We start from the raw sequence: 23,761 nt of genomic DNA, 5'->3' as shown, positions 1-23,761 counted from the left end.
CTCATACAGTGCAATGCTTACCTGAAGCATTTTACGAGTCTTTTTCTCAACTCTTTATTCAAGGTCCCATAAAACAGACTTTTCTTCCTTCTAAAGGTTTCTTTTGTCATTTCTATTCTTGCCTTTATTCACGTTCCCACTTCATATCACCACTAATAATATTATCCAGACCCGTATTGGAATATAGGGCAATCGGGCAAATGCCCGGTGCGCCCCCATTAAAAGGGGAAAAGAAAGAAAAAGAGGAGAAAAAGAAAATATGATAGCACAGGTGGCAAGATACCTCGTACGCCCCCACAGGTCGCAGAGTCTGCTCAACTTTGTGGTATCATCAAATCCGAAGGTTTATCACCACAGCAACATAAAACTTCAATCTATCCCTGTCTTGGGCATCCACAATTTTTGGTCTTCCAGTATAAATACTTATAGACCTGAAATTACTTCTAACTTTTTGCAGTGCATGTATTGAGTTTTTAATAGGTTCCATGTAGTTAATGTAGTTTAATTGAGAGCATTTATTAAAATCAAGGAATAACCACTGAATTGGAAAGCGGAAAAAAAGCAAAGGACAGTGGTGGGGATAGTTGTAACATGCTTGGTTTGCTTTATCATTATACTTGTTTTGTATTAAGCCTAGGCTAACAGCTAACAGATAGGCTTCGTTTTGTCGTGTTGGCTTCGGATTGTTTTGTCAGGTTACTCACTCAGTTTGTAATAATTATAAGATTTCTTAAAATAGTGATGCCTTAAAGAAATAGACATTGGAAACTGTGTAACGGAAATGGAAAGAGATGAAAAAACTCATCCCGCCTTATGTAGTCGTTTTGATGTATGATTAGCGTCATACTAAAGGCCTGACTATTGCAGGAAGCATATGTTAGTCGAACTCTTTAGTATGGTACTAATCACGTGTCAGAACGGCTCTGCATAAGGCCCATCTAGTTTACTTTTTGGTACTTACATCCTTTTATATTTCCATCACACAAATTTAATAGAACCCTGACATCTGACATAAAAACAAATCCTAATGCGAGATTTGTCATACGTTGTAATTATAGTCTAATTAGTTCAGTTTGCATCTTTTTTTTTTTTTTTTAATTTAGTCTGTACTGTAGTGTGTGCCTTGTGTTTGCTTCCTGAAAAACTACCTTTTATTCAAAGAATGGTCGTGATTCACGGAAGAACACGAATCATCACAAATGCACAAGTCTCAACTTTTTCATTTGTTCTTCCATACAACCTTCTGTGCAGTATTCGAAGCATAATTTTTGCTGCATGCGATATGGGACTAATAGTTCTATAATCCTCTCATCTCTCTGGGGTCGATTTCTGAGCCATTGTATCACGATCGTCTTTAGGAAGTCTTTGGTCACTCTCCTGTTTCATATATTTCATTACAGAGTCGGAAGAATGATTTCTTGCCGTTGTCTCACATATTCTTAATGAGTTTGATTGGTATATTATCTATCCAAGTTGCCTTTCCATTCATAATCTCGGAAAAGCTTTTTCAAACTCATCCCGAAGAATACTAAACCCTTTATTATCCTCGCGTACTTCTTTCTACTTCAACATCTAGGCCACATGGTCTATCCCATGAAAGTCCTCAACATATTCTTTCCATCTTCCTAAGACTTCACTTCTCTCGCTGGCTATCTTCCCATTCTTATTTTCTACTGTCATCACAATACTTCCTTGTTTCCTCCGAAGTTCCATAAATGTTACCTCCTTGTTCTTCTATGTCCTTGGACTTCCTTTTGTAAAACTCTTGCAAAAGGATATATAAAATAGGAGGAACATACACATAAATTTATATCGGAAGTGGTCCAAAGCTTTTGTGGAAGTTCAAATTCAATATGAGAACAAATTATATCAAAATTTGTAAAACTACCCATAAAATTAGATTAAGTTTACAGAAGAATCGAGATTTCGGTGAGCCCGAACTCCCAGGATCCACCACCTCTCGTGCATGTCATTGTCAAATCTGGAGCTTGACGGGAGGTTAGTCTTATTGTTCCAGCACTCTGCCATCTACATGTTTAATTAACTGACGGAACTTACCCATATACATAATCTAGAGTAACTTAATTAAATTTTATACTAAAACGATAAACTACAAAGAAAGTTATGCGAAAATATTACATTGTCATCGGGTTTACCTGTACAAACTTTCTAGTTATTGTAGAAGTGCGAGGAAGTTAAGCTGAAATATTTGCCTCCAATAAATAAACAGAAAAGTAACCTAATAGAAGCATTGAAAAAAAAATCTTCCTATCTCGCAAACTGTGTAAAATTCTTGCGGATAATACATTAAGAATCATTTACTGCGAGGTCTCCAGTTTTTAAAAATAATTACGAAAAATTCATCTAATGGCAGTATAGTATTATAGTAAAGCTATAATATAATCATTTTTAATATTTAAACAACTTAGAATAGTGTGGTTGCAGCCTTCTTCAATTTGCCTAGCAAAGATCTCTTGATTTTTCCCTTCCTGTAACTTTACATGCTTGAAACAACAAAATATATTTATAGCCCCCAAGAGATCTGCAACAAAGTCAAACTTCCACTTTTGCTAGTCTACCTTACATTTACATCTACCTACATAAATATTATATACAAAATGTCCAGTCGCATACTTAACACTGTTTAAAACTGGAGCTTTCACCTTGCTTTCGCAGCTTAATACGAACTAAATCATGTCGAAAGTGAAGGAGTTCTTGTTAACACCTATTTTCTACTCAATTAAGATTTGATCAATATTAAATAACACTTAATGTATGTCAAGTATTTCAACTGTTTACAATAGTTGCGTCCGTCAACTTGCTTTATTATTATTCTCTTGTGTGTGTGTGTGTGTGTGTAAATATATAAAAAAAAAATATTAAAGAGCTTTGTGAGAACTTGGTCAGAATTCTTGACAAAATTCTTATACTATATGCATCTAAAATTAAAAAGCAATAATAAACAATAATGATTACCAAATCTGCTTTCTTGTTTCCTCTCTTCCTTTCAATATCTTCCATTTAATAACGTGATCAAAAAAGAATACTACCAATCAAAATAAATCATTTTTAATGATTCAAGTATGGAACAATGTTTCGGACTACCTACGAGACAAGAATTGAGGCTATCTCGTCTTAAAAAGGTGTTCTGAAAATGGCGTCTCGTCTTGGAGAGTATGACTGTTTCTATTGGAAGAACTCTCTCACGTCTCGTATCTCGTCACACAAAACTGTCTCGTCTTGTTTCGAGAACAACCATAACAACATTCACAATTAGGGTTGCCAACTTGTGAAAATGGAAATATTGAACACCCTCCTGGAGTACGTATACTCTTAAGATAGTGACATCATCGCTCGTCAAAAATGTTAACAACCTTAAAGTGGTCACTTTACATAAAACTGAACGATTTGGAGTTCGAATTTAAGAGTCCCTATCACTGCGAAATTAAAATACCACTAATTTTACAGTAATTATATGATATCTTCAAATAGATAAAATATAATCGAAAAGTGGATCAAAACCTCCCTAGATGATGTTATTTTGCATGAGGTACTGTTATCATGAGTCACCTAGTAGCTTTCCGTTTGCAATTATTTAGAAACGCGATAATAAATGCCGATTTTCTAAATGGCTGGAAATCGAAAGCAGATAAATGAGTCATGATAACGGTATCTCACGCAAAATAATATTGTCTAGGGAGATCTTGATCCACTTTCGATTATCTTTTATCTATTTGAAGATATTACATAATTACTGTAAAATTAGCGGTATTTTAATTTCGCAGTGATGAGGCCTCTTAATAACTTCACTTACTTTTGAAGCATTTATTAAACTTAGTTATTCCAGTTTTGATTCAATCGGCACATGTAATGTTTGTAGTTTACCATTAATAAGTCATCATATTTAAAACAGAAAAGCAAATATAATTGGCAATATAATTATGGCATGCACAAAATATATTTGAAAAATTAGTCTTACCAGTTTTGTTGGGGGTGGCAATGTTCCATAATATCTACATACTTTTATTGGATCTGGATGCATTATTTAATTGGAAGGTTAGCTGATGAGCAGTGCTAGCTGCGCTCTTGAAAATGTACTTTTGTTGATCTTTAGCAGTTTTGATAAGTTCAGTAAATTTTCCTGCAACTCTTCAGCAAATTCTACGCACGACAGGTCGATATCAAAACGAATTTTAAGTTCTCCTTTAACCATGTTCATCGACAAAAGATTCCTTTCCTCATTCCAAAATAATATGAATAGAACAGATAACAGGACAAGTAAGAGGCAAAACCAAATTGTCCGGTAAAATATCTAACGGTTGGCAATCCTATATCAAATCAGATGTGAGAAAGCTACAGGGTGTCCAATATACAATGCAACCCGGAGTTTGGGATAATAGAACTTTTGAACCTGAAGTGATACACAAATAATGGTTATACCAAAATGAAGCCTTGTTCATGCATATATTTTTAAACTAGGAAGCAACGATTGAAGTGCACTAGGAACCACACAGTGTTGCCAGATGTAACCGAAGGTGTAAATCAATTTTTTTGCTAAACATGTAAATTGACTCATAACTCATACGTATGAACGTTCTGTCGTTAATTTTCAGTTTGTTTAGTTGGAGTAGCTTGGAAACTATGGAGCAGAAAAAAGAATTTTTCATTTCCACCGATAACTAATCGGATGAGGCCTCTGTAAGGGGGAACTAGGGAAATCGTAGTTTTCATAAATTAACACTCTGAATTGGCAACCCTGCTGATGTTTCAGCGCATCAAAAGGTGTGTTAAGGATCTGTCTACATTATGAAATTCCTGAAAAAATGAAAAACAAACTTTGAAATTATCATGATAAATTTTTTACTTACGTGCACTCGGCAACACTGCTTTTCATTTCTATGGGGCTGTTTAAAGAAAGAGGTATACAAGAACCATTCTTGAACTATTCGAGAACTGAAAACGAACATTCGCAGTGCCATTGAGAACATTAACACGTCTAATCTTCGTAAACTTGCTGCGAACCTGGTGAAAAGTGTGAGCCCAGTGTTTGAATCAAAACAGGGGACACTCTCAGCATCCGCTGTAGAGCTGGTAACTCATTTCTGATAGTAGCAGTATTGCCATGTGCATGTAAGTAAACGTTTTATCATGATAATTTCAAAGTTTGTTTTTCATTGTTTTCAGGAATTTCATAATGTAGACAGATCCTTAACACACCTTTTGATGCACTGAAACATCAGCAAAGTTGCCAATTCAGAGTGTTAATTTATGAAAACTACGATTTCCCTAGTTCCCCCTTACAGTGGCCTCATCCGATTAGTTGTCGGTGGAAATGAAAAATTCTTTTTTCTGCTCCATAGTTTCCAAGCTACTCCAACTAAACAAACTGAAAATTAACGACAGAACATACGTATGAGTTATGAGTCAATTTACATGTTTTGAAAAAAAAAAGTACAGCTTTGGTTACATCTGGAAACACTGTGTGGTTCCTAGTGTACTTCAATCGTTGCTTCCTAGTTTTAAAAATGTATGCACGAACAAGGCTTCATTTTGGTATAACCATTATTTGTGTATCACTTCAGGTTCAAAAGTTCTACTATCCCAAACTCTGGGTTGCGTTGTATATTGGACACCCTGTATTATCAAAGCAGACCAATAGAAAATTATAACTAATAACATCAAATGTCTAAATTGATTACAATAGGCGTTCAGATATTTCTGACAGCGGGAGACTTTTCCTCCAGCGATGTTCACCAAAGTATACAGTGACATTAATGAAAACGACACTTCAATTTCTTCTCAAAGCGCCGCCTACCCATTTCAATTTACACACCACACTATTCAAAGTCCCAAAGGTAGAACACTAGAAACTAGGTTTCATCTGCGCCTCTTCGTAATCTATTGTTTTGACAATCTCTTATTAGTCCAGTTAAATTAGACATTTAAAATAACAAAACAAAAGCTGCTGGATTATATAATACTATTTATGTGGTACAAAAAAAAAAAAAAAAAAAAAAAAACTAGAATCCCGCTGCGGATTTTTGAGTTATCAACATGGCTCCCGCCAAAATTCACAGTGAAATCTTTAAATGCATATAACTTGTCACATAAAGAAGTTAGGAAGCCCATTTTTAGAACAAAATGAAAGAAATGGACTGCAAATTTTGTGAAATAAACTATAATATTGAAATCGAACGTTTCTTTTGAAATAATTCCTCATAAACTGCAATAATAATTTTTTTTCAATGCTTGTTTTAAAGTTTAATGGTAAATATCTCCCTGACTACACAGGATTAGTATGTGTTTGTGCATTAATATTGTAGCCATTCTAGTGACTTTGAAACATCATTGTTTTGTTTCTCCATCACAGAACACGTGAGAGTTATTTGGTTTTATATTGTAGAGAATACAGTCCATAATGTGTGCTTAATGATGTATCGTTCTCGTTTGATTTTAATTTTAAAATCAAAATCTTTTAAAACTCATTCAACTGTTTCGAATTATAGTGAATCAAATACAATAATAATAATAATAATAATAATAATAATAATAATAATAAAATACTTGAACTGAGAATAATAGTAAGTTAGCGGAGATAAGGTATACATTAGGAGGCGGTAATACATTAAGTATTGAATATATATTTGGTCTAGGAATTAATTCGTGCGGGTGGACAAGAGATGGCGCAACGAACGGAGCGTCCCACAGTTCCGTGTATCCACACATGTGTTGCAAACCCCTGTCATCGCGTATCGTTCGTAGTATAGGGCAGTGGATTAAAGCGTCAACAACACCAGTTTGTAGTTAAGTGAACATGGCGCAATTTGTGCCTGATAAAGTGTTTTTGCGGGGTGTCCTGCTGCATTACTTTAACATGCAGAAAAGTGCGACTGAAAGTCATCGTATTTTGGTGGAAGTGTATGGTGACCATGCTCTAGCTGAGCGAACGTGTCAGAAGTGGTTTGCACGGTTTAGAAGTGGTGATTTCGGCTTGGCAGACCAAGAGCGAGCTGGACAGCCAAAAAAATTTCAAGACGAAGAATTGACAGCATTGCTCGAGCAGGATTCGTGTCAAACGCAGGAACAACTTGCAGCAGCATTAGGCGTTGATCAAACAACAGTCTCCAAACGCTTGAAAGCCATGGGAATGATTCAAAAGATGTCACATTGGGTTCCACATGAATTGAAAGACAGAGACGTTGAAAGACGAAAAACCATTTGCGAATTGCTGCTTCAACGACAGAGCAGAAAGGGGTTTCTGCATCGAATTATTACGGGTGATGAGAAGTGGATCCATTACGAGAACCCTAAACGAAAAAAGGCCTGGGTGAAACCAGGTGAACCAGGTCCATCACAACCAAAACGAGATATTCACTGTGCAAAGGTTATGCTGTGCATATGGTGGGATATGAAAGGTGTGGTGTACTATGAGCTGCTGCAACCGGGTGAAACTATGAATGGAGAACGTTATCGACGACAATTAATGCGTTTGAAGCAAGCTCTGGCCAGAACACGACCAGAATGGGAGAACAGACATGATAAACTTATTGTTCAACATGATAACGCTCGCCCACATGTCGCAAAACCGGTCAAAACCTATTTAGAAAATGTCGGATGGGAAGTTTTACCCCACCCGCCGTATTCACCAGACGTTGCTCCTTCGGACTACTACTTGTTCGATTGCATGAACAACGATTTGATTGGACAGCGGTTTACTTCTTCAGAAGATATCGAAACATGGGTCTCTGACTGGATCGCTTCCAAGGATGAGGACTTCTTTCGCCACGGAATCCGTACATTGCCTGACAGATGGGCGAAAGTGGTGGCTAGCGATGGACAATATTTTTCTTAAGGTATTTATGTATTTTGTGTTTGTACTACAGCTTCAATGTGTGCGTACCAACCGCACGAATTAATTCCTAGACCAAATACAATACATCTACAATAACTGCAATGAATTCAATTTAATTCTATCGTTTACGTTATGTAGGTGTAGAACTTAGTATCCTGCAATCAAGTACTGAAAGGCTGAAATTTCCAATGGTTCTCTTCTTTCTATCGGCCTTCAAATAAATATGTGATGCTATGTCTTATCTTTGTTCTTCCTTTAATCCATTACACAGCCAAGCAGCATATTTTTACTCGCAGTAGCAATCGCGTCGGGAAAGATGAAGAAAAATTGAAGATACCCATTTGATGACGAACAGAGGCGGATCTATAGGGTAAAAACTTGGGGGGGGGGGGCAGACTATGATAGGTATATCATGAGTTTACTATAAACTTTCAAATATAGATAAAAAATAGCTTCAATTATTTTTGTCATTCAAAAATGGGGTGTGCGGGCTAGGCTCCTCCGGCCCCGAGCTAGATTCGCTTCTGATGAAGTTTACTATCTGTTTAAAGTAGTTTGTAAGCTTTATTTTTTCTTTTCTTTCTTTTTATAAGGAGCAAACATTAAATTACCCTCGACGAATGCATCGGGAAAAAGCATAAATGTATACATATTCTTTCATATACGTATTTATTCTAACTGGTTCTATCTATCGAATGTTTTATATACGATCTTCTTGTCCAGTCATACTGGGTATTAATACGAACATCGAATCTGTTGCATCAGTGATCATCATCTCCAACAAACATCGACGAATCTATTGCTGTTACTTTTATGGCTTTTGCTGCAAGAGGTGTCTGCATCATCAACTGCTTGGTACACGTAGCATCCAGAAGCTCTTTTAGGAAGTTGCTTTGTCCGTGTTGTTTGAAAGGAAATCATCTTCAGACATGGAAATTTCAACATCATTCGTCATTGGCATTGACCTTGATAGAAGTACTGAACATTGTTAGTGAGCACAGTACAATGACTACCGCACTGTACTGTATATGTTGCAGAAAATATCAACATATTGCTTGTTACAGAAAAACACTTTCAGAATAGCCTATTTGAATTTATTAACAATAAAATGATTTATTGCACTTTCTACTCCAGATATTGTCAAACGTGATGGTGGTTGGGCTACTTATTCATAAAACAAAAAGTTTCCCAAATCTTCATCCTACATAGCACATTTTGAACAAACTGAACAAACTTCGTCACGGTACCCAAAGACTTCATCATGTTCATCCATCGGAATGAATTTCACTGAAAAGCTTACCAATAGTGTTCTTCAGAGAAGCAAGTCCAATTCCTAACATTCGACAGTGACAGGTCCAGAAGGGAGCAGACGCCTCTCTGAAAGGATATAACTCATTTTGTGTTATTTTAACAAGAAGAGACGAGTTTTTTTTTTTTTTTTTAATACATTAGACCAATAATCTACTTTAGTACGTACAAAGTAGATAATACTTGTATTTCCAAAGTGTTATAGCAAGTAATACTTATATTGCCCCCTTTTCCTAACTTTCCATTTTATTGCACAAGAATGAAGAGATATAAACCTCGACCTCCCATAGTATAGTGACGGATCTAGGAGTAGTGCACCTCTCAAGAGAAAATATAACTCTGTGTTATTGCAACGAGATGAGATGATTAAGTGTTTTTGTATCAATATACAGTGAAACCTCTCTAAAGCGGACAGCCGTGGGGAATCAAAAATTGTCCGCTATAGAGAGGTGTCCGCCTTAGAGAGGTTTCAATATCTTCTTACGTAAATTAGTAGAAGGTATTGTGCAATTAGAAAAATATTTTTGCATGCATCATGTATTTACAAATATTACCAAAATGTTACTGTACTTGCATTATCTTGCGCCATTCAATACTCTATGTTCGAGGCACAACATGAAAATAAGATGTTATAGTTCTTTGCACTTTACATTTATCGCTACTTACTACGTTTTCGGTGTATTGCTTTAATTTGTGAGTTAATTGCAGTCTAGGAATGACTTTTGAGACAATATGCGTACCCGTGGGCAAAAAATATCAAACTTGTCTTTTGCTTAGTTAGAGATTCCGGCGGACAGTAAAATGACTTATCATCCCAAACGGCGGTCAACTGTCAATCACTTTTGTATCTAAAACAGGTTGGGTGAGAGTAGAATGCAAGCAAAGAATATGAGGATGTTGTTAAAGGGACACCTTTCCTCTTGAGCAGACAGTTGAGGGGGCAAAATGTTGTCACACCCTCATGTGCTTCCTTGCTGACACACGTATGAATCACAAAAAATGTATTATTTTTTACTGTATTTTTCAACTTGTTTCTAGAGAAAGTGTGCGTAATGCGGAGGTAAATAATACCTATAAAAGACAGGAAAGACTGTCCGTGTCCGTACTAGAGAGTGTCCGCTTTAGAGAGGTTTTCCAATGTGCATTTTCCTATTACAGTGTTTGGGAATTACAAAATATGTCCGTTATGGGAGGTGTCCGCTTTATAGAGGTGTCCGTTAGTAGAGGTTTCACTGTATTAGAATTAGACTAACAACCTGCTCTCAGTCTATTGTTAGTACAAAGCAGGTAATATTCCTATGTGTTACAGCGGGTAATATTTTGCGCCCCCTACGAACCTTCCATTCTTTTGTAAATGAATAAATCTGTAGGGTAAATCTGATACGGAATGATATGAGAACAATAAAAATAAATACAGAAGTTTTATTAAGGGCCTGCAGGGACAAGGGTTTGGAAATAAAGGCACAGAAAAACTAAGTAAATGAAAGTTTGGCGTGACTCTAATACTGTAAATTATGGTACGTTAAAGTATCAGACAATACTTTCAACAAAATGAATACTTTAAAATACCTACAATCAGCATTAACAAACCAAAACCATATCCACAAAGAACTTGAATGTTGACTGAAAGCAGGGAATTCGTGATATTATTCAATTAAAGACAATTTGTCTTCGCGAACTCTGCCGAAGAATTTGAAGGTTACGATATATTGAAATTTTATGCTTAACGACATTTTCAGCAGCGAGGGTATATGAGACGCAGACCTATGCTTAACGTAGGATCCGAACCACATGAACTACCGCTAGGAATTAAACACGGATCTCTCACGCCAAAGGATGTACACTAACTGTTTAGCCATCAGTTCTTAAAATATATAAAACGGTAATTATGCCTGTTGTAATGTACAGCTGTGAAACATGGTCGTTTACTTTCTTAAAAACGACTCAGGCGAATTTGTTCATATTTCATTAATACTGCTATAATGTTGCATAAAAACCTTTCATTAAAATATTCGCTAGGGGTGGTTTATTCTTGAGGTAGAGTTTTTAATTTTTTTTTCACAGTTTTGTGAAATACGACTTCAGCAATTTTGCTATTTTATATACACAAATATTTCATTAATAGCCCTAAAAACACGGCATAAGCCATTTTCGTACGGAAAAATTTACAAGTAGTAGTTTACTTTTGAGGATGAGTTTTCTTTGGGTGCAATTTTCCGAAAATGTCTTATAATTTCGTTCGTATTTCACAAGAAAACGTTTCATTAATATCTGTAGCACACGGGATTGGAGTGACAAAAATTAGGGTGGAGGCCTGTACCTTTTACTTAATCAAAAAATTCATAACATATTAATATACATCTTCTCGATTTCAGCAAACTACTAAGTTTCCACGTTCGTCTCGTCTGCTATATTCGAAGTTTAACATTGATTTTTTGACTTTTATTGTCCGATAGATGACAAACTTCCATAATCACGTAATTGTTCCCTCTGTTATTAAACTCCTTAATTTATTCATATTTGTGGACAATGTTTCTTTCAGACATGATTTTTTTTGGGGGGCTGCCCCCCGGAATACTAATTATGACCCCCCCCAAAAAAACATTATTTCTGAATGAAACACTGTCTGTAGAATTCTTCTACCTCATGTTCTTAATCACTTGTAGGAGATATCTGCGAAAGTTTATTGTATAGACTTATATTATCTACACCATTTAACTTTTACTTCATTTCTAAGCAACCTTCAGTATAGCAAACTTTGATAATTGTTAATTTCCGTTTATTTATTAATATATACATAATTTCTAAATAACACCAACGTTTGGGCGGTGGTTCATCACACCAAAATAAGATCAAAGTACAGACCAACATAGGATATAAATGCTTGCTTTTATGACCATCAGGAAGATTGTTGGAAAAATCCAAAAACATCCATGACTCGAGAACGTAAAAGGAAATGTGCATTATTTTTAGTTGTAGATCATATTAGTGCCATTGGATGTGGTGCAGAGGAGACACAAAGTAATCCTCAAAGAAGCTAGAGAATTCCTGGGTATCTTTATCAAAAGTTTAACTTAAAAAAAAAAAAAAAAAAGTCAACGAGTAAAATCATAGTACATCGTTCAAGTTAGAACCAGGGTGGAAAAAAATCATGATTTTTTTAATAAAAATCATTTTTGTTGATTTTTTTGATTTAAATCGATTTTTTTGATTTAAATCAAATCTTTCTCCTCGTATAATACAAGTCGGGAAATGGAGAAAAAACATTAGGAATTAATATTAAATAACAATTATGCCTTTTAAGTGAAGGTATTTTGGTTTAATTTCGAATTAATCCTAAATTGTTAACCTATTTCAATCCGAAACAATATTTCTTAAGTATTAAGGAAAAAAAATACAGCAACGTTTATCAACATGACACTTTTCTTTTCACGAAAGTTCCTGATATTTGGCAGGAGTATATTTAAAAAAAAAAAAAAAATCGAAACTAGCCAGCGGCACGAAATACATGTAAAGTACATAAATTTCGCCCAAAATTAACTAATTAACTCTATGGCCTATGGAACCCGGAGGTTCAATGCCGCGTTCACGGAAACTCTCCACTGACTTCTATCATTAGCCAACTGGATCCAGTTTCTATTTTGTATTCCTATTTCTGCGAGATTCATCTTAATATTGTCATCCCATCTGCACCTAGATCTTCCTAATGGCCGTTTTCCGATTGGTCTTCCAGTTAGTTAAGAATTTGAAAGTGTTCCTATTTTCTTCCATCCTGGCTACATGACCTGCCCACCTGAGTCTCCTAAACTTGATGACCCTAGCAATGTTTGGTAAACCTTATAAATTATGTAGTTCCTCGTTATGAAGTTTCCGCCATTTCCCATTCCGGTTGTTCTTGGGTCCGAATATTCGTCTCAGGATCTTGTTCTCAAATACTTTCAGTCTACGTTCTTCCCTCATAGTAAGCGACCATGTTTCGCAACCATACAGAAGCAGGGTGTCTACCAGTCAGGAAAAGTCAGAGAATTTGCAGGGTCAGGGAAAATGTCAGGGAATTTCATTGTGTGTCAGGGAAAAATATTTCCCAGGCTGTGAGGGGTGAAGGAATGCTACTAAAAGTCATAAATTACAGGTAAATGAATTGGTTCGTTTGTAGAATATTGTATAAGCATATAAACAATGGTGAAAACTTACAGTTCACTTTAAATATAAGTTGGGGGCGCGGTGGCTCACTGGTAGAGCGTTCACCTCCGGTGCCTGGGTTCCCTGGTTCGATCCCAGCTCGCGCCGTGTGGACTTTGTGGTGGACAAATACCGTGGTCGTGGGTTTTCTCGGGGTTCTCCCGTTTCCTCCCACTTTCTTCATTTCATTCATTACTCATCATCACCGTCTCCAATAGCCTAACCGGCATAACGGTGGGACGTAAAACTGAAAGATTTCATTTTCATGATTTAAATATAAGTTACTTTTCATGAGTTACTAAGAAAAAAAGAATGACAGAGTCAGAGAAAATTATAATTTTGTCAGGGAAAGTCAGAAAATTTGATTATGCTTGCTTGTAGACACCCTGAGAACAACAGGCATATATATTTTAATCTTCAAATTCTAAACAGAATTCGTGACGACAAGAGATTTTGAACTGTTTAATAACACGAATTCCCTGCTTTTAGTCGACATTTAATTTCTTCGTAAATATCGTTTTCGTCTGTTAATATTGATCCTAGATATTTGAAAGAATCCACTTTATCAAAAGTATTATTCGATATTTTAACGCATCCAAAATTTGCCGTATTACGATCCCGAAGAACTTCTATGTATTTACAGGCACGTAGCCAGGGGGGGGTCCGGAGGGTCCGGACCCCCCCCTTCCCCCTTCGAGACCAGAAATGAAAAAAATAAGGAAGGATAAAACAAAATGAAATGACAAAAAGAAGTACCAGCGTTAAAAATTAAAAAGAAAACTACAGGAAGCTTTTGCTTACTCTTTCTTATGAGGAGATTTGTATTACGTGCAATATGGTGGCGAGGTAAGCGAGGTATTCTGGAAGAGTCAGGAAATTTGAAATTTCAAGAAAAGTTATGGAATTCTCAGAATTCCTGCTACTAGTCAAGGAGATTTCAAGCTTTCGAAAGCATAAGTGCCGTTGTGTAACAGCATGGACATTTTTAATCATAACTTTTCGTCATCGCACCCTTGCAGTATCAGACATGTTATTTCAAGGACAATTTTCTGTTGCTCCTTTAATCTGTCTTTTGGAACCGACAGTAGTTGACGGAATAATAAAAACAAAAAAAAATATGTTGAAAGAAAGTTCTGTTAGCATTTGATTCAACAGAGAAAGGAACGCATATATTGTAAAACTAGTTGAATATACACATGCTTCACACAGAGGCTGTATTTGGAAGTCAACGCCTGTGGGAGTATCACCATTGATCTCAACGACCGCGAAAACTATGGATTTGATACTAATATCGGTCATTTTGTGCTATTTTTTACATGTCTCGGTATCCACCTCCCGCTGACTCCCGGCCCGCATTCTTGCAAGTCATCGCTAATGGAAGTGTCACCATTGATTTCAGCGACCGCGAAAACTATGGATTTGACACTAATATCGGTCATTTTGGATTACTTTTATATGTCTTGGTATATCACCCCCGGCCCGGAGCCGAATAGCGTAAATTTGGAAGTTAATGCGACTGGAGTTTCACCATTGATTTTAGCGACCGCGAAAATATGAATTCGACACTAATAGCTCAAGTGGTAGAGCGTTGGCTTCGCAATTCGGGAGGTCGTGACTTCGAATACCGCTGCCTACCACCTGACTGAGATTTTTTAGGGTTTCCCTCAGTCCTACCAGGCAAATGCCGGGATGGCACCTACTAAACAGGCCCTTCTGGCCGATATCTTCCCAAATCCTTTATTGTTAATGTTGTTGGATATCCAATGTAAAATGGCCTCTGAGCTGTATCTGGTGATTGTTAAATAAATAAATAAATATCGGCCATTTTTTACTACTTTTACATGTCCCGGTAAACGCCCCCTGAGACCCCCCTGGTTCGAATGTCGACAAAAACGTTTAACTCTGGTCTGGAGCCTGGACCAAGGTATTCGTGACTAAAATTTGGTAACTCTCGGTCCACTCGTCTGGTCCCCAGGCCGCACACAGACAGACACACAAACAAACTCTTTATTTTATTTATATTAGAAGATAGTTCACAAGACAGTATTCAGTATGTACTTTTTGTAATAATTGAGGTCATAACGAAAGGAAAATTGTTATATTTGAATAAACAGGAGAAGGACGTAAATATTGCAAAATCTTTTTCAATACTTTTTTTTTATTATTATTATTATTTTGCTCGAAATTTCTTCATAGTTTATTAAAATACTTCCCAACATATCCTCATTTTATTGTCCTAACAAACCAATATATGTTGATAGTAAAGTAGTTTAGATAGATCGAGCTCCTGGGCATTCAGAATTTCATGTCACTTCCCCCCCCCTTCCCGTTAAGAAGTCCTGACTAAAAGAACCAATATATGTTCCATTAAAATAGTTTAGAGTGATAGAGCCCCTTTTGTGATGACCACAGTATTTCATGTCACGGACCCCCCCCCCTTCACGAAATCCTGGCTACGTACCTGGTATTTAGTACATAAATTTTGCCTGAAGTTTTATTTTTTTGTTTCGGAAAGGGGATCGGGCCCCTCTAAATACGCCCCTATTTCCTGGAAACAAACAAATAGACATGGACATAAAAGAATTTTTGTCTTAAATGTCGATGGTGATTTCTCCGTTGGAATAGTTAACGATTTAAAAACCCTATGTTACGAAGAGAAGAAAGCAGGATTCTCCCGTTACCCGTTCAAAACGGGATTTTCCCTAATCATCCTCTGCATGATACTCGTTTTCATACTGTGCTGTACATACATTTGAGTGTCATTGTATTATGATTATTACCTTCCATAATCGAAATAACAGAACAGAAACAGGATTTTACTTATTTTCACTTAAAATTAATTTATTAAGGAATTTGATTTAAATCAACGATTTTTATTTAAAAAATCAAGTGATTTAAATCTTGATTAAAATCGTGATTTAAATCAGACTGATTTAAATCAATCCACCCTGGTTAGAACAGAATTCGAAATGAGACACACGTGTTAACGCAGGTGGGATAGAGCTACATAAAATACCAATAAACAAGTTTAAGACTACTTGAGGTATTATGTATATCCAGTTAAATAAAACAATGAATGCATTTGTAAACTTAATTAGTAAACAACAGAACATAAGCACACCTGCTAACGAACAAAAAATACAGAAATATTCTTTTGCTACTTTGAGAAAAGAGTTGATATCTGCTAAAAGTACCTGCATAGGGGAAAAATAATTATTGGCCGTTACATTCAGATAGTAAAGTAATTTCCCTAATTAAAAAAGATCGTACTATTATAAGTTAACCAGTGATACATCGTCGTAATTTGCGTTATATTATGAACAGCAGCAAGTCAAAATCAAAATGTGTATAAATGCTAGAATTTGATAAATTTATACTGATATTTCTGTATTTCATCCATTCATTTTTCTTTACACTCTTCATATTCGTCGCCACAGTTTAATAATAATAATCTTAAATTTTAGCAATAATGGGGGAATCAAGTGTCGTATATGAGGTGTGTTAGACATGTAATAAAATTAGCAACATTGTGCACAAACCAACAAAGCTATTGCCTCCACATTGAAACGGCAGGTAAATTAACCCTTGCCGTTGACTCAGTATAAGTTTGAACTTATTACAGTTGCTATAAGATTGTTGAGCGCGCCTGACGTTAGTTGTGTTTGTGAGCTGAATTACGGAAAAGAACAGGCAAAAGTTTGAGCTATGTCGTGCGATCAAATTTTGCGTCAAGCGTGGCGAATTAGCTACTATGACTAATGAAAAGTTAGAAAGGATTTATAGAGAACATTTCCTATTCAGATCACAGGTCCTTTTTGGACGGTCGAGAACAAGTGGAAAACGAACCTCGTATGGGAAGACCTTCAACCTCAAAAAGGGAAGACAATGTGGAAAGAGTGAAGTCTCTTGTGAGGTCAGGTTGTCGATTGACGGTGAGAATGTTAATTTGAATGTGCTTACCATCCATCAAGTTTTAAAACAAAACTTGGGACAAATTGGTTTCAAAGAACCTCACGACTGAGCAGAAAGTCAGAAGAAGGGATGCCTTGATCTTCTGAATCGCTTTAAGGGAAGCCAGAATTTTTCACATGCGTTATCACAGGTGATGAAAAATGGATTTATGAGTACGATCCCGAGATAAAATGACACACTGAGAACTCTTCCTATTCTAAGAAAACGAAAATGATTAAATCCAAACACAAATTGATGCTTTTTCTTTCTTTCTTTTTTTTTTTTTTTAAGTGTCAGGAGATCGTCCACAAGTACTGTGCCATGGAGAAACTATCTATCACACTTTTTATAGGGAAGTCCTTCAGTCAGAAAAATGATGTGTGGGGCCAGGAATTACACACACTTGGATTCTGCACTACGACAACGCACCATGTCACGTGGCAATCACCATCAATAATTTTTTTTGGAAGAAACGATTTCTATGTTTTCTCAGCGCCCCTACTTTCCGGCTTTCAGTCTCTTTGACTTCTTTTTATTCCTCTTGCTCAAAAACTACTTGAAATGGCGCCATTTTGGTACTTTGGATAATATCTACAAGAGCGTAATCGACGAGCTAAAAGGTATTCCAGCAGAAGCCTTGCACGACCTCTACGATGAATAGAAACAACGCCTCTACCGTTATGTAACTGCCCAAGGGAACTATTTTGAAGAGGATAACATTGATTTGTAAAAATAATAAAATTCGTCGTTAACACAAAATGTCTCATTGCTTTTCTAAAACACCTCCTATGTTTACAATTTACACAAACTTCTGACTTAGTAATCACTGAATTACTCGTGGTTTATATACAGTAGCTATCCATATTTTAGAGGTGGATTAAAAATCACTTGATCGATTTTTATTCTGAGAAACAACTGAAAAATGTGTCGGATAAGAATTAAAAAAAAAAATAATGATGGGTTTACATGCAATACGAAGAAGAACGACAAAGCAGTTGTATTCTCTTGAAGCAAGAGAACCTTATAATACGAATTGGTAAGGTCTTCGAATCACATTCCTTACGTCGATACATATAATTATTTTGTAAATTAATCACGAACCACTACAATCACTTGGTAGGTTTCCAACTAATAGATATCGTGATAAATAGATCACCAATTGTTATTATCAACTAATAGATTACCAATTATTGTTATATAAATTTACGAATTACGAGGCGCACATAAAAAAGCCGATATTTTTTACGCGGGGTTGGCAACATTAATGAAGCTGAGCATACTCCAGTGATCTGACGACCCGCTCGGAAGAGTAATGCTCTCGGAAGTACGTTCTTTATCGCGCGCTACTCTAGCTGGCTGTTTTAAGTTGGTCACAAAATTTATACCATGGCGATCAAGGTGGAACGAAAACGAGCTCTGCGAGGCTTCTAACCCGTTCTTACTACTACTACTACTACTACTACTATTACTAATCTGCACAGAAGTAAGTAAATCACGTTTTTGGGTATTATTTTCATCTTATTTTAATAAAAAAAGTACGAAAATTTAGAGAGAAAAATAAACTTTCCTTGGGCTTGGTTTGAACCCACGCCAAAAGCGATTTCCGTTATTAGCACGTAACGTTTGCACACTTGCCCACGAGGGCCAACAGCAGCAAGCGTTTGATTTCTGCTATATGAATGCTACGTGGCAAGAAATGGATAACGCCAACCAATCAGAGTCATGTATTTCGTTCATACTTCCAGGAGCATTACTCTTCCGAGCTAGTCCTGTGATCTATGCTTGAGAGTAGAATTATTCGTGTGGATTTTCGTACGTGCGAGAAGCAGTAAGGTGAAATGGTTTCCTTAATACAAAATCCCGACAAATGTAAACTGAATGTTCAGATGGACGATCTGATAGAACATGTTACCGAGAAAGTGAGATCCAATCGCCAGTTCCCAATAACCGAACTTGCCAAAGAGTTTCCAAAAGTGTCTGCGAAAACAGTGCATGGAATTGTGACTGACAAGCTGGATTATCACAAACTGTGTGCGAGGTAGATGCCAAAAATGTTAACACATCTTAACAAAATGCAAAAAATGAGAGCTGCACGTGATTTTTTGGCCCGCTGGGGAGAGAGGATGGTGATGACCTGTTTTCTTACATAGTGACGGGAGATAAAACTTGGATATTGTACGCCAATGGGGAGTTGAAGCAAGAGTCAATGTAATGGTGGCACTCGAGTTCTTCTAAAGAGAAGACATTCAAACAAATACCATCAGTTCACAAAATCATAGCAAATGTGTTTTGGGACCAAAAATGTGTGATTTTTATGGAATTCTCGGAACCAGGACGAACAATTACAGCAGATGTGTACTGCCAAACGCTGAATAGTCTAGGAAGTGCAATCCAAAATCGGCGGAGAGCAATGTTACATTCTGGAATTATTCTGATCCATGACAACGTCCACCCACAACCAGCACTCGTGTTAATATATATTTTTTTTTTTCACTGCAGGTGTGACTAAGGATAAGTAATCAGGTCTATTGGATCATCTATGTTCAAGGTGTCGGCAGCTAAAAAATGTTTTATTTCTGAGAGACTTCTTAGTGATAGTGTTACGTGTATAGTAAAAGAAAAGGGACTGAAAACATTACTAGACTGTAGTATTAAAATGAGAGATGAAAAGGAAGGCCAGCGTATGAAACTGAAAAGTGTTACGGTTCATAAAAAGTTTAGAAAACTGCACAAAAGTAAGACGTGGCAAATCGTTTGCTATAACGGCGTATTTCATCACCTACGCCAATAATCCTTACGTCAGAAGTACAGTACTAAGATTTTATTTTCAAGAAGCCTGCCTATTTTGCTGACAATATACATGAGATGAATTTTTAAAGAGAGAATAAAAAACTTGTGAGTTAGCGTGAGAGAGTACATCGCGTCGAAACCATTCAAGTTAAAGATTCTATTATGGAAGCAGTTGACAGAAGAAATGAGGAGTGTATTTCCGAAACATGATAAATCCGTTTGGTAGAATTCTTCAGAAAGGGCAAAAAACTACATCTTTTTACACTCAAACACTATGGCAAATGATATTTCAAACACAATTTACCACAGAAAATAATGTTTTGGCGAAAAAAAGTAAGAGGTTTCATAGTATACTCTTCCATATTCAATTCAAAAAAGGACATTTTTTGATTTAGCATGTTCTGGAAATATACTCCTCAAAAGACGTCTGGGGCAAAGAAGTTGGTATTAGCATGGACAATGTTCATGATTTAGTTACTGCTGAAGCCAGATACCATTCATCATGCATGAAAAAGTTCTACATTTCTTCTGGAATGAAACGTGGTCGTCCGAAATATGTTGTTTCAGATGTTATGGCTCGTGCTTTCAACTACCTTGATGTTAACAAAGAAGAGTGCCAATTTTCTTTCAGTGAAATTTTTCAAGATTATGATGATGAAGTACTCAGAAGATATTATTGTATCAACAAACAAAAACAGGAAGCCTATAATTTGCTTCCGTTATAAAGGACATAAAATTCTCACGGATGCATAGTATGATCGTCAAAAGAATAAGTATATGGCTAAACAGAAGTCGAGAATCATAATGACAGCCGGACAAATAATTGCTGAAGATATCAGATCCAAGATTTACGAAACTGATGAGAGCACCCATCAACAGATAATTTTTTGAATGACGTTAATTCAGTCATTCGTGGGGCCTTAAAATGACTTCACAACACTATTATCTTGAAAAGCAAGAAAAAGAAGACCATAAAATGGGAAAGAAAAAGTATAACAATTTATCACGCCATATTTGCAGCTGCTAGACCAAAATCTTTTTTTTTATATATCCATTGCAAATAGGACTTGTGATTCTTAATGAAACGTACCGGTATGGTAGTAAGCATCATCTTAATGTTCTCTCTTTGTTGCAACTGTGTGCATCATATGCTGAGGAAATTCTCATTCAAGTTTCGGCTTTTCTGCATCCTGCATCCTTTGTTTGTTGGTATAATAATATCTTCAGAGTACATTTCTTTCAGTTCAGTTCTTATTCTTTTTTCAGTTGGCAGTGCATCATCATAATCTTGAAAAAATTCACTGAAAGAAAATTGGCAGTCTTCTTTGTTAGCTTCAAGGTAGTTGAAAGCACGAACAATAGCATCTGAAACAACCTATTTCGGACGACCACGTTTTATTCCAGAAGAAATGTTATAGAACTTTTTCATGAATGATGAATAGTATCTGGCTTCAGAAGCAACTAAACCATGAATATTGCCCATCATAATACCAATTTCTTAGCCCCAATTGTCATTTCTTCTGTCTACTGCTTCCATACTAGAATCTTTAATTTGAATGGTTTCGATGCGATGTTCATTCTCACGCTCACTAACAAGTATTTTTTATTCTCTCTATTTAAAAATTCATTTGATGTACTGTCCACAAAGCAGGCAGGCTTCTTGAAAATTAAATCTTAATATTTCTGACGTAAGGATTATTGGCGTAGGTGAAGTACGTCGTTATAACAAACAATTTGCTACGTCTTTCTTTTGTACAAAGTTTTCTAAACTTTCATGAACCGTAACACTTTTCAGTTCCATAAGTTGGCCTTCCTTTTCATCTTTCACTTTAATACTGCAGTCTAGTAATGTTTTCAGTCCCTTTTCTTTTACTATATACGTAACACGATCACTAAGAAGTATGTCAGATAAAACATTTTTTAGCTGCCAACACCTTGAACATAGATGATTCAATAGACCTGATTACTTATCCTTAGTCACGCCTGCAGTGAATGAAAAATATATTAACATATTTTATATTATTAAAAAAAAAAAAACACTAAAACAAAATAGTATCAGAAAATTTTCGTTAAGGCTCTGCTACAAAGCGATGCTGAAATAAAAATGCATAATTAATCACGCCTATAGCATCTAACAATGCATCCTAGAGAAGATTTCTTGTACAGAATTTAATGTAGATTATTCTTTGTAATAACGTTTTGCTCTAAAATGCTTTCCATGAGAGATATTTAGAAAAAACTAATTTTTGGCTCCATTTTTCCAAGGTGGCGGCCAAATCCGGGGTGGTAGAGGGGTGCAAAACTAGTATGTTGTTACAGACGCTTTTATAAAGAAAATACAATTTGTACAAGCTTTCCACCAATTTTTTCTTAATTTGACCCTTCATTGACTGGCCTACATAGAAAAAAATCCACAGGGGTTATGTCGGGAGATCGCGGTGGCCAAGGAGCGGGTTCATCGCGTCCAATCCATCGCTGTGGAAACGTTCGGTCTAAAGCCCTGCGAACATCTAAACTCCAGTGCGGTAGGGCACCATCCTATTGGAATATCATGTTTGGTTGCAAAGGGAGTAGCTGTGGAAAAGCAAAGTGTTCAAAAATATCCAGATAAACGGGACCAGTTATTGTGTGTTCCATGAACGAAAATGGTCCGATAATTCTGTCGTGTCCCAAAGCACACCACACATTCATTTTTTCACTATCTCTGACATTCACAAACAACGTATAGGATTCGGAACCCCAAATGCGCACATTGTGATGATTCACCTTGTCTGATGTGTGGATGGTTACCTCATCGCTGAAAATCACCCTCCCCAAGTAATCGGGAATATTCTCGATCCGTCCCAGAATCTCCATTGCAAACTTGGATCGTTTTGGTAGATCATAGGGCTGTAGCACCTGAACGATTTGCACCTTATAGCCATACAAACGCAGTCTTTTATGGAACACCTTATGGACCGTTAAACATGGGATGTTCAGCTCGCGTGACGCTCTGTAAACTGAAATTGTTGGGCTTCCAGTGAAGACCTCCCTGACCTCTTCCAGTTTCCTTAGATGTTCGTGCTTTGTCCCAGCCAGACTGTCGGTTGACATTCTCCGTGGCTAAAACTTTCTCAAACTATGTTTTAATGGCCTTGATATCTGGTCGGTCCCGTTGGTACTTTCGTCTGAAGTCCCTTTGCACAGTAATTGGTGATTTAGTCTCAGCCAATCACACCACAGACTGCGCTCTCTCTTGTGCTGTTGTTATCATCTTTGTTCATGAACATCTGCAACAAATAACAACAATTAACCATCGACAGCAAAAAACTATTTGAGTTGCTCTTCAAGATGCCGCAAATCATTATTCTCTGGCACTAATAGTTTCCATGCAATTAATATTTGTAATCAGCGAGGTTTCATGTAGACACCCTGTACTATTTAAAGGGGATCCAAACCACAATCGGGTTTGTATCGGAGACAAAGTACTCTCACAGGGATTCGAAACCAGGATCACGTGCACGGATTCAGCTTTTTTTTAAAAAAAAAAAAAAAAGACGAGCGCTAATTACAAGAATATTTTTACACTTGATTATAAATTAAGCTTTTGAAAGGCAGATTTTGCTAAGTTAACCGTGTTGTTGGTAGATTCGAATTTTGCCTGCTTCTACTTACAAGCCGTGTGAATAATCCGCATCG

Source organism: Thermobia domestica, chromosome 2 (assembly GCF_964235325.1).
Source record: "Thermobia domestica chromosome 2, izTheDome1.hap1.1, whole genome shotgun sequence".
Lineage (NCBI taxonomy): Eukaryota > Metazoa > Arthropoda > Insecta > Zygentoma > Lepismatidae > Thermobia > Thermobia domestica.
This window is presented reverse-complemented; position numbering follows the sequence as displayed.